The following is an 11,912-nucleotide window of genomic DNA, read 5'->3' as shown; positions in this document are numbered from 1 at the left end:
CGAGAAATCCACATCATGATGGCGAAGGAGCGGAAACGGCTGCCTGCTGCAGGTGACGCCGGCTCCCTCCACCTGCAGCCGCTGCAATTAAAAAAAAAAATTCAAATCACCAAACATCTACTTTTCTCATTTGCCTTCCACACACTTTTCATCAGCCGGAGATTGGAACTAATCGAGGTCAGGCTAATTTACAAGCCGCATGCGAGGAAGAGAGCGAATCAAAACAAAAGCAAACGGCTCAGAGGGCGGCGTGGATCTTTTTATCGCCTAAATAAATTGCCTTGTAGACAAAAGAAGTCATTTGGCGCAATCGGAGAGCCGAGAGCAGCTCAATGAGGATGCGCGTCAACATATTCCGTCTGCTACGTGGGCTCCCTCTAGTGGTACGTTGAAAGCGTCGCAGAATTTTCAAACTAAATTTGAGTCGAAATGTTTCGAATGGGCCGTGCCGAGCCGTCGGTCCCGAGGTGGAACGGTCGGGCGGCCATTTTGGGGGCAGGATGTGACAAATTTTCAAAAGGGCTTCAATTTATCACGGCCAGAGGTGGATTTTAGTCCGACTCCCGAATCGGCCCTCGGGCGTGTCGTGAACCGATTTGCGAAACAACAAAAATTGCCCCCGAACGCGTCTGTATCGCCACGACCGACTCATATTCTTTGAGTTTCTGTTTTCCGTGCGGTCCCTGAAGTGCACGCGAAGGTGATTGGCTCGCTACGGGGTGAGTGAAATGTTGCGTTGTTCTTTGTGCGACAGAAGTTGAATCAAGTTGGCAGCACGGCGACTTGATCAACAGAAAAGACGTTTGTCAAGAAGAAGAAGGAGACAAAGAAGATCACAATAAGTAAGGTAAGGCCTCTTGAATCGTAAATTAGCCAGCTAACCGTGTTTCAATAAATGGCTGCCGTTAGCTCAGATAAGTCGAGGCCACAAGGCTACCTCGAATCGCGGCCGGAGGGCGTGGGGGGGCCGACTGGCAAAAAGGGTCAAGTGCCCGCTCGTCTCTGCGGCTCGAGTGCCGGAGCTGAGTTTTACCTTGATTTGCGTCATGATCCGATGCTTCTGAAACATGCTCGGGGCGTGGCGCTGCTGATGGATGCAAATTTAATCAGGACACCTTGCCAGTTCCGTAATCAGGCTCAGCCACGTCGCCTTAAAAAAAAAAAGGAAAAAAGCTTTCGTGCTCGTCGGATGGGAGAAATGGACGGCGACGGCGACGGCGACGGCTGCGATCGCTCCTTCGACCCAACGCAAGTTAAACGCTCGTGTAGAAGCCATGTCATTCTTTGTGTTTGTGTTTTTTTTTGTATTCCATCTCGCGATGTCAAAAATCTTCCGACTTGACCCAACTCGTGCAAGTGCCACAAATAAATTGGATTTGGGCAAAGGGTGCGCGCCATCGGATGACGCGCGTGTCCAACGAGTTGATTGGAATGATATTCAAGTAGCAAATTAAAAGTCATTGATTTCATGCGCATGGCAAAAGTGGGCAAACACATTTTGATGGTTAAGAGTCGAAGTACTGATTCAACTTGTTCATTGAAGTAAAAGCAAAAAAAAAGAATTTGCTGACGTCCATAAATAACTTTTGTTGTTTTCAACACAATGGAGGGAAAAAAAAATTCATTTCTTTGGACTCAAAGTCGTTGAAACTAACAACGCCACCCTGGAAACTAATCAAAACTAAGTAGATTTAAAAAAACAACACAAAAAAACTCAACTCAAACCGAAATGAAATGAAATGAAAATTCCCAAAGTCTAATAATGCCTTTCTCAAAAATGTCAACGAGGCCAGTTGACACAAAAACGTCTCTGCGGAATTCGCTTTCGACGTCAAATGGGAGTAATTATATGTCAGCACATTTTCGCCGCGATACGGTGACGCACGAGTGCTCCTAAGTGCTCAGACGACAACGTTACACTTCCTTTTAGTGTTGCACCTCCTCCGAGTGTCACCTCGCCTGATGATTTCAAATGCTTATTAAGTGTCTCCGGCAAAGGTGTGTTAAACTGCAGGTAACCATGGCAACAAGTAACGGAACAGAAGCCTTCTTGTATTATCACCATGGCATCGGTGAACCCGCGCACGTTATTTGTGACCAAATTGCTTTCTTTATTTGCCGTGAATGCAAATGCCAAGAAAACTCGGCAAACATTTCCAACTTCATCTTTTCAGTTTATCGGCGTTCGGGTTTAAGTCAAATTTGATCCTTTTGACTATTTTATGGTGACTTTTGGCAAAACTCAACAAAAATGTTTGTTTTTCATTTTGTTTTAATGGGTCAAACCATCGGTTCTCAAATTGAGGTGAAAAAAAAAATAATCAAAAGTAACCCAAATTGGCTGATATGACAAAACCGGCGCTGGGTCCAATCGGCACGGAGCCAATGCCTGGGTTATTCCTAGGCAGCATATTGGGTTGCGCATTCGACCTTGAACGTTAGGTGACCATTTAGATGTTTAATGACAACCCAAAATGTCGGGTCAAATTGACCCGAATTGTGGGCGCTCCGCTTTCGACTTATTTTTTGCCCCAACTGACGTTCAAGTGCAAGTGTTTGGTTTTCTTCCCGGGTGGATTTTGGCCTCGTGTCTTGTCTGTTTATCTGTCTTGCCCGTTCGCTGTTTGTCGGCCGCACGGCGCGGCACGTGCGTCATCGCTCGGTTTTGCTCGCTGTTGCGTTGACAGGCGGCTGATCGGCAAACGGCGGCGTGTCGTCACCCTCGCCATTCCACCTCACGCCTTCTCCGTCTTAATTACATGTATCAGTGGCCGCATGAAGAAATCGCTACCTAGAACTTCTCGCCTGTCAGGAAGCCGACACGTCAGAGATAAAGTTTGAGCCTAACGATACGTGAAATGAAGGTCAAGTTTCGTTGCAAAGCGCCAACGACGAGCTTGTGCGATCGAAAAATGGCACCGTGTTGCACAAACAAACGAAAAAATGGGAAAAGAGTGACAGGCGAGCAGACAGTTTTATAATCACTCTATGTTCTGAAAGATTGGTGTACCTTTTGGGGGCGTGGCCGATTCAGGAACCGGGGCGTGAGTTGGTGGCCGAACCCATTTTGGAAATGGTGGTTTTATTAAAATATCTTTTTTCTTTTTTCAAGCAACAAGTGAATGCCAAAGTCTGCTCTCGATTTGTCAGATTGTTTTAAAACACTCATCCTCGTGTCAGCACAATGACCCATTTTCCCCGACAGAGATCATTAAAGTTTCATCTGATCTTAAAAAATAGTTGAAGGCGTCGTGGAAAGACGAGGAAGTGCGGCTTGCGGATGAGGGCGGGGGCGGCGGCGGCGGCGGCGAAGAAGACGCCGAAGTGGAGCAGCTCCGTCGCAGCTCCGTCTGTGGAGAATCCTTGAAAGTGAAGTCGCGCAAGCGCCTCCCCTGTCTGCAGGCCGCGCGTCATAAATGGATTTCCATTTTGCTGCTTTTTTGCCGTCGCTTGAAGCTCGCTTCGTTTCAGGGGCGACTCCCACCGCATCGTTACAGTGAAAGAAAAGTTTGAATCAACAGCCAAAAGGAAGCTTATCGACATTTTCTTCACTCGTTTGCAAGATGAAGAAAAAAGAAAAAGACAATTGCTACCTAAGTACACTTGGGCCTTTTTTTTTTTGTTCACTTTGAGATCGGTTCATCTCCAGCCGAGAAGGAAGCTCGGTAAATTTTGTGGCGTCAGAACCTCCGTGGGCGGCATCCATTCCGTCGGCCGTGTGGCGTGGGTGGCGAGCGTGCCGTGAGGGTCATTCGTTGTGGAAAAAACGGGCCCTCTTTTTTTTTTTTTCTTCCCCGACCACTCAAAAAATAAGACGGCCCATTCTACGGCGCTAATCCATGAAGCCACCAAATCTCCCTCCTCGGCTCGGCCCGACGCGACATTCCATCATGTGTGTTGTATTGCAAAGGGTCGGCCCATCATTTATTTGCCGCGATCCCTCCGGGGAGGAAAGATGGCGGCGAATATTATGACCTCCTCCCTCTCGCTCATCCTTCTTTCGAGCTTGCGAAAGGCGAGCGACTTTTATTGCGGCAGGCCGAGCGGCGGCTTTGTCGGCTCACGTTGGGGATGCGGAGCGCCGACAAGCTTTTTGTATGGAGACGTTTTTGGGCCTCGGGAGATTCCGAGTCACGTGCGGCCGCGTCCCGTCACGGATCGATACGCAAACGGCCGCTGCTTTGCATCCGCAACGTGGCGTGGGCGGCACACGAGGCGTCGTTTCCTCCGTCGGCGTCGTGCATGAATGCAGCAACGAGAGGGCGGCGGCTTGTGTCTCGCCGACGCTTTCAAGCCTCACGCCGGAAGGCTGAGCGCTTGCAGAAGGATGTTTCCAACCCTCAAAGATTTGCAGCAGTGACGGCGACCGTGCGTGAAGATGCTCAACGTCAGGCAACCCCCGAAAGCCGCATCGCTTCCATTTCAGCAAAAATTGTTTCCATTTGACCAATCTAGTTTTACGCGCGTCGCATTTCAGGATCGTTGAACGTTTTCAATTCATTGAGCGTGCATGATTAAGGAACGTGGGCAGAAAGCCGCACCCAAGGAGGCCCGAGCCGCGATTGGAAGCCAGAACCTCGGCACTCTGATGCTAACATGCTAACCACTCGACCGCCAAGGCGACCACAAAATGCAATCAGTCCTAGAACAAAACTACAATGTACTTCGCGAGGTCGGGTCAAAGTTCAATCAAACGGATGAACTCCAATGACCGGAAAACAAATTCAATTCGTCCATTCATCCGTTATTCAAGGCGCTTACCCGCCAATTTCTTCAATGAATTGCGGATGAATCTTCAAAGTGCACATGAATCCAGCCCAACAGTTGGGCGAGCGACGCGTACTCGCTGTCAGCAATTTCTTTGGTTGCTTTCGGAACGGTCCGACCCGACCGCAACGGGGTCGGGGGCCGTCAATATTTATGTATAAGGCCGGAGGGTACGAGATCGCGGGTTGTTTTTATCCAATCAAATTCTCACCACTCACCAAATAAGACCGTTTTTTTTTAACCAACCTGCGTTTTGGCACAACATCCGCGCTACAAAGTATTTACGTGTAGCCAGCTGCAAAAGGACCGAAAAGAGCTGAGCGTGCGTCGCCGTCGTTTAGCTCGCCGCCAGCCACGCCTCGCTTCGTTCCGTGCCGGAACGTTCCTGACGCGCCTCGTTTGTGTCTCCTTTCATCGCCATTCCGAAGAGATCCGTGTCTCCCTTTTCTGAGCGACGGTTAGCATTTGCAGCGAGCGGGCGACTCGCTCGTTAAGATGGCCGCGACGTGGCGACAAATCCAAATTGTGACCCGTCGCCGCATCGAGGTCGCCATCCATCGGACCGTCAGAAACCTTTTGGCATTCCGGAAACGTCAACGCCGTTTTCTGCGCATCCTCGAGACGAGCCAACAATTAGGAAGGAAGGACCCGCCCGCCTCCGCTCGCATCGGCGTCGGCCGCCGGTCATTGAGCAGGAAGCGCGACACGACCCAACGCTACCCCAAATGCCACGTCTAAATCCAGCCTTAATTAGGCGGCGGCGGCGGCGGGGACTCACGATATTAGTTGTTTACGAAAACATCAGCTTCCTCGTTGCGGCGAATGTGTGACACGGTGATAAGGTCACGCGAGGGACTCCATTATCGGCGAGGAGACGAAGCTTCTGCTTGAAAACGGATCGCCCGTCTTTGGGTCGTATTTGCCGCCGAGGTCCTAAATGGTCGGCGTCGGCTGCCGGGCAAATGTATGCACATATAAATGATTGATTTCTTCTCGGAGACGTGCCGGCGCGCGACTGTTGCATTGTGTGCCGTCCGTGCTGGTGATAATGACGAGCTTCCACCAGGTGAGGAAATAACAAGCGCGCGCTGGACTTAATGGGCCCGCTCAGCGCCGAGCCCAACACGCCGCCGGCCGCCCCCTCGTTTGGCGGAAGCTTTCGATTGGCAAATAAGCCCATCTTTTCTTCCATCTTTTTCTTTTCTTTTTGGTGCAACGTTGGTTTCCAGCTGTTTTCAGGACAATGTCGTCCAGCCCAGGCCACGGAATTCAACACACCACCGCTGACTGCGAACGTATTCACGTGTGTCACGTGTCTTTTTTGCTGTGCCTTTTTTTTTTTTTTTGCCACCGCCGCAATGATTCCCGTTGGGTTCTGCGAGCAAAATCGCTTTAAGGGTCTTGTTATTTCCACTCGGTGCCCCCACGCGTAGAATTTGACAATCATGCTCACCAAAAAATGAGATGAGGCCCCTTGAGATTGGCCGCACGTCGTATTTTGTGTCGATCGTGTTCAACTTTTCCGCGGCATCTTTTCGAGCCGTGCGAGCTCGTCCTCGGCGTCCAGATTCTGCGAGCGACCGCCACGACACGCGCGATCGGCGAGTTGCTCTTTGATGAATGACATCAAAGCGTTCTTGGCTCAATAAACGTCGGCTCTCTGCTCAGCGCCGCGCTTTGTAAATGTCAGCGATAGAACCGAGCGGTCAAACGGTTTTCTATCCGTCTCCTCCTCGAGCGTTGGCGGCCGTCGACTTCTCATTGTGGAGTCCTCCCCTCCCCTTTCTCACCGTGGCGGACAAACGTCGTTGCTTCAGCGAGGCAGCCATCGCTCTCTGTCACCCTCTTTGTTTGTCTTTATTCATCTTTTGAGTGTTTTCTTTCTTTATTTTTTTTACGGACTCGAAAGGTTACGACGAGGTATTTGCTTTGCAGTATTTCTGCGTGAGCTCAATGCGTGTCAATAACGTCGAGGAGACGTGGCGTGTATCGATGAAGCCTTTTTGAACCATAATCGAATTTTTGGAATATTTGAAGAACGTTCAAATTGTTTTTTTTAATTTGGGTGCATCGTAGTTTCCTCTGCATTTCCGTTTCCTCCCATGAGCAACAACAACATCCGCGGCGACCGGCCATTTTGCTACATTTGCTCAGGCAAGTGAGCATTTAGTTCAGAAATCGGACAAAAGTAGGTCTGTGGTGTGGAAATGCTTCCACTTGTACTCTGGAGTAACTTAGAGTCCGGAAAATACACAATCTATGTGTACTTACTTATATATACTTATTAGTGCTGTCAAATGATTATTTTTTTTGAACTAATTAATGACACAAAAATCCATGATTAATTGTGATTAATCATATTTTTCAACTACTATTTTTCACGAAGCTTATACCAGATATTTACTTGAATAATCTCTTGGAATTGATGCGAAATGACCAAATATGAAGGATATTTAATTCAAAGACTGTTCTAGTCGCTTGCTTTGATTCTTGAATACGATCTACATGGAGACATCTTTGCAGACATTTATTTTCGAAACATTTTTCAAAACTGCCCACAAGCGCCACACTCCAGCAGTGTTGGTTCGCAAAGCCCAGTGGTAACTTCAACACGATGTTTTGTTCTGAGACGTGCTAAAGACAGCTAATATGGCGCAATATTTGCAAAGTATGCAAATTATTTTTGAAGTCAATCAAACTGAGTTAACTGAGTTAAATTTTTGGGGATTAATCACCTGAGTTAATGCTTTAATTTTGACAGCCCTAATATATATGTATATGTATATATTTGCATTTCTTGTGCTTTCAGCATTTACATTTCACGCGGGGACCCCAATAATTGGTCCATCAAAGCATGCAAAGGAGTTGAACACGAGCGCCACTCTATCCATCGTCCGTCATTTCTTTATTCCGGCGTCGTGATCCCAGCTCCAAGTCAGAGTCGCACGCATCCGCCGGAGACCTCGCGGCCTCGGTTTCATCTCGGTGCCGTGTCTCGGAGCCAACTCAAAGAAGGGAGCGCGCGCCTCGGTGAATCCGAGCCACATCAAGGAGAAGTGATGTTTTATTCATGGCTGCAAAGCTCCTGGAATTCCGAACCCTCGCGCCTTTTCTTCTTGAACTTGCACTCAAGCTTTGACATCAAGACATGTTTGGATTCCGGCGTCATTGATTTTTTTTTTTTGTCAGGCAATATAATGTGTGTGTGCTTCCTCAAATGTGTTCATTGTATTATTTGAATTGTCTCGTGTATTCTGGCTGAGGTGGACCTTGCCATCCCTGCTGACTCACTCGTTTTGTGCACTTTCTTTTATCAGGTGTCAGTGCTGCCGTTGAGAAAATTCCCCAAACTTTTTTTTTTTATTTTTGTGGAGGCCGCTCAGCAAAATCTGATTGTCGTGGACCACATGAAAGCCAACCCTTCAAACTGTTGAACAGCGTCGCAACAGAGATGCTTGCTAGCGTTAGCGTTAGGCTAGCAAGCCCTTTCGTTATTTTTTTTTTTGTTGTTGTACACCGTTTCAAATAAATTTTATTTATTTTCCTGACTAGTGGGTGCAATTGACAATCGATAAAATATTTTGTTCTCCAACACTTACTCATGGGAATTCTATTGAATAAAAAACACCACGGTGACCTGAGTATTTTAATTTGAATGATTCTCGACGGGTTCTCAATAGGGTTGCGGTCAGGGGAGTTTTTCTCTTGCCCTGCGTGAGAATTATTTTACCGCAAGAGGAAAGTTAAAATGCTAACTAACATCTGGTTTGTACTTTCCTGTAAAGTAGTACACACTCGACTGAAATGTGCTTACGGTATGTTTTTTTTTCCGACCATTAGTGTTCTAGCCATCAGAAGTTTGTTCTCCTTGTTGGAGCCAAAGCCGCCTCTCAGGTGAATCCTCCGCTCTCGTAATCACACGAGCACATTGGACCGACTGAAATGGCTTCATTATAGCTGAGAAATGACTGCAGGTCTCACCGGCAGAGTTTTGGAGCACAAACACTTTTTTTCTTTTTTTTCCCTCTTTTCACAGAGCGCGGCCGCTGCCAGTGCCGACTTTGCCCATCCCGGAGAGGTTCAACATGGCAGCTATCAACATGGACAAGCTTCTCTGCGCTCTTTATTACAGCTGGCCGCACTGGTGGCTGCTAGCTTTTTTGTTTTTGTTTGTTGCTTTTTCCACGAACTAACTCCTGGCTTCACATCCAAATTCAGTTTTGCACATTTTCATTTCATGTTGGGATTTTTTCGATGAACCTCCACAAAAGCGGTAACGTGGGATTTTTTGCTGGTGTTTGATTCCCAACTTTTTGTATCATTTTTGATAAACAGAGCAAAGTGTGTTTTTCTGTTGTGACATTCCTAATTAAACTTGGTAAAACATGTGAGACGAAAATGTCACCAAACTGCAAATAGTCTCATCTAATTGTATTTTTCATCTCATCAAAAGCTTGAATGTCAAAGGAAGCTTCACAGTCCTGTTCCATCGTGTGCTGGATTGATTGTGTGGGAGTCTTAAGCAAGTCTAATAAGGATATGGATCCATATGGGCAATAAAAATGGCAGATTTCAAATTGGGAGTGAGACGTGTGGCTGTTTTAGCATGATGCTCTGCTGCCCCCGTGTGGCTTCAGCACGCAAGCGCATGGGCGGCTCCTTCATTCTCTTGGCGGCAGGCGGAGATCGAGTGGATGCGGTTTTGAAGAGCAAACAAGCTTTCGTCACCGGCAGTTGTCGACGTCACTCTTGATGAGCGTTAAAAATTCAGTATTCGTTGTCCTGCAATCAGACCGATGCTGAGGAACACTAGGCCACCCCAGATATAGTACTTGCAATAAAATCTGATATGGCATTTCAAAATAAAAGAACAAAGCAATCTCAACGTTTGACCTTAGACCTGATTTGGGAAAATCATTAAAAAATTAATTTAAGTTTTCGTTATGCTGCAACCAGAATATTGCCGGGAAACACTCGGCCACCCCAGGTATGCAGCCAAAGTACTTTCATTCAAATCTGATGTGGCATTTCAAAATAAAAGGCAGAAGAAATCTCAACTTTTGACCAGGTCGGGTCTAATGGTCAAATTTTGAGATTTCGTTGGCCTTTTATTTTGAAATGCCACATCAGATTTTAATGAAAGTACTTTGGTTGAATACCTGAGGTGGCCTTGTGTGCCCAGGACTGCAGTCAAGCCAGCCTCCACTCGCAAAGACGAAGTCTACTCAGCCGTCACTCTTATTTTCAAATACTGTGCAACACGGTGCATTACGGTAATGCGCCGAAAGCGCTTGTTGATGACCACCTTCAAAATAAAAGCTGTGAGACTCAAGTATGCGCGTCAGTGGTTTTGATTTAAAATAATATTATTAAACTTGTCTTTTCACCCGGAGGGAATGCAAACTGACTTAGAATTGCACCAAGAAATGTTATGAATTGAGCTTTACATTACAACAAATTAAAAAAAAATAATAATTCAAAATTAAGTTTTTGTTATCCCGCAACCAGACCAGTGCTGCAGAACACTAGATCACCCCAGGTATCTAAACAAAGTACTTTCATCAAAATCTGATGTGGTATTTTAAAATAAAAGGCAGGAGAAATCTTTAGATTTGACCTTTACACATGATTTTGAAAAATCATCAAAAATTAAGTTTTTGTTATCCCGCAACCAGACAAGTGCTGGGGCACACTAGGCCACCCCAGGTATCCAACCAAAGTACTTTGAATGAAATCTGATGTGGCATTTCAAAATAAAATGCCGAAGAAATTTCAACTTTTGACCAATAAACACAATTTCGAAAAATCATGAAAAATAAAGTTTTTGTTCTCCCAGAATCAGACTGCTCCTGGGGCACACTCGGCCACCCAAGGTATCCAACCAAGGTACCTTCATCAAAATCGGATGTGGCATTTCAAAATAAAACGAAAAAGAAATCTCAAAATTTTTCAGTTACACTCGAAAGTTGAGATTTCTTCCGCATTTTATTTTGAAATTCCACATCAAATTTCATTCAAAGTACTTTGGTTAGATACCTGGGGTGGCCGAGTGTGCCCAAGAGCTCGTCTGGTTGCGGGATAACGAAAACTTAATTTTTAATGGTTTTTCGTAATTGGGTATACTGGTCAAAAGTTGAGATTTCTTCTGCATTTTATTCTGAAACGCCACATCAGATTTCATTCAAAGTACTTTGGTTGGATACCTGGGGTGGCCTATTGTTCCTCGGCAGTAGTTTGGTTGCGTGATAACGAAAACTTAATTTTCAATGAATTTTCGAAATCGGGCGTAAAGGTCAAGTTCTGATATTTCTTTGGCATTTTATTTTGAAATGCCACATCAGATTTTGATTAAATTACTTTGGTTGGATACCTGCGGTGGCCTATTGTTCCGCGGCAGTAGTCTGGTTTCGGGATAACGAAAACTTCATTTTTAATGATTTTTCGAAATCGGGTGGAGGCTGGCCTGACTGCAGTTGTAAACTCAGTGTTGCATTTGGGCGACAGAAAGGGGCGATCTCTCTTCATTATTTTCAATATGAGCTGCTGAGTGCACACGTGCATCTGCAGCAAGTTTATTTTAGTAAACAAAAACGAAATAACTCTAAAATTGGAAAAAAAAACTAAAATGAGTTAGAAAAACGAAAACTAACTGAAACTACATTTTACGTTAACAAAACTAAAACTATAATTTCAGAGAAAATGTGCTTCGTTGTCGTCTTTGGCATGGAATTTAATGCACGAGCCTTTTGGGTTGATTTTTTTTAAAGCATTTCATTCGATATTAACAAGAAAAGGTCGATCGGCCATCTGGGAGTTGTATTCCTCTAATTGTTTGTCGCACATAAATGACGTATTCAAGCAGCAGCCAATAAAAAAAAAAGCCAGTAGATGACGTAGCTCATCGAAGACAAGTTCCAGTGTGGCGTTCGCTGGAATGGCGCACTTGCTCTTCACATTTAAATCAGCTCGAAACGCGACGCCAGGATAAAAAGTGTTTTTTTTTTGTTTTTTTTGCTTCAAACATGAAAAAAATATATCGTCTAATGAAAAAACGTGGACACCCAGGTTTAATACTTCTAAAAAAATGCTAGTTTAGGGTTTCAAAATAGGGGTTTAAACTAGGGTAGGTGTTTAAAATTGCAGTT

The 11,912-nt window shown here is 45.7% G+C and overlaps 1 long non-coding RNA gene across 1 annotated transcript; it reads left to right on the top strand.

Annotated features, from left to right (window-relative positions):
* Positions 1 to 735: 735 nt before the first annotated feature.
* Positions 736 to 9,185, top strand: LOC148339238 (uncharacterized). The gene is made up of 3 exons (XR_015842906.1): positions 736 to 847; positions 8,608 to 8,661; positions 8,804 to 9,185. It is a non-coding gene; the product is annotated as an uncharacterized LOC148339238 (long non-coding RNA).
* Positions 9,186 to 11,912: the final 2,727 nt, after the last annotated feature.

Source organism: Idiotropiscis lumnitzeri, chromosome 4 (assembly GCF_059441095.1).
Source record: "Idiotropiscis lumnitzeri isolate Australia: NSW breed Sydney's pygmy pipehorse chromosome 4, RoL_Ilum_1.0, whole genome shotgun sequence".
Lineage (NCBI taxonomy): Eukaryota > Metazoa > Chordata > Actinopteri > Syngnathiformes > Syngnathidae > Idiotropiscis > Idiotropiscis lumnitzeri.
This window is presented reverse-complemented; position numbering and strand designations above follow the sequence as displayed.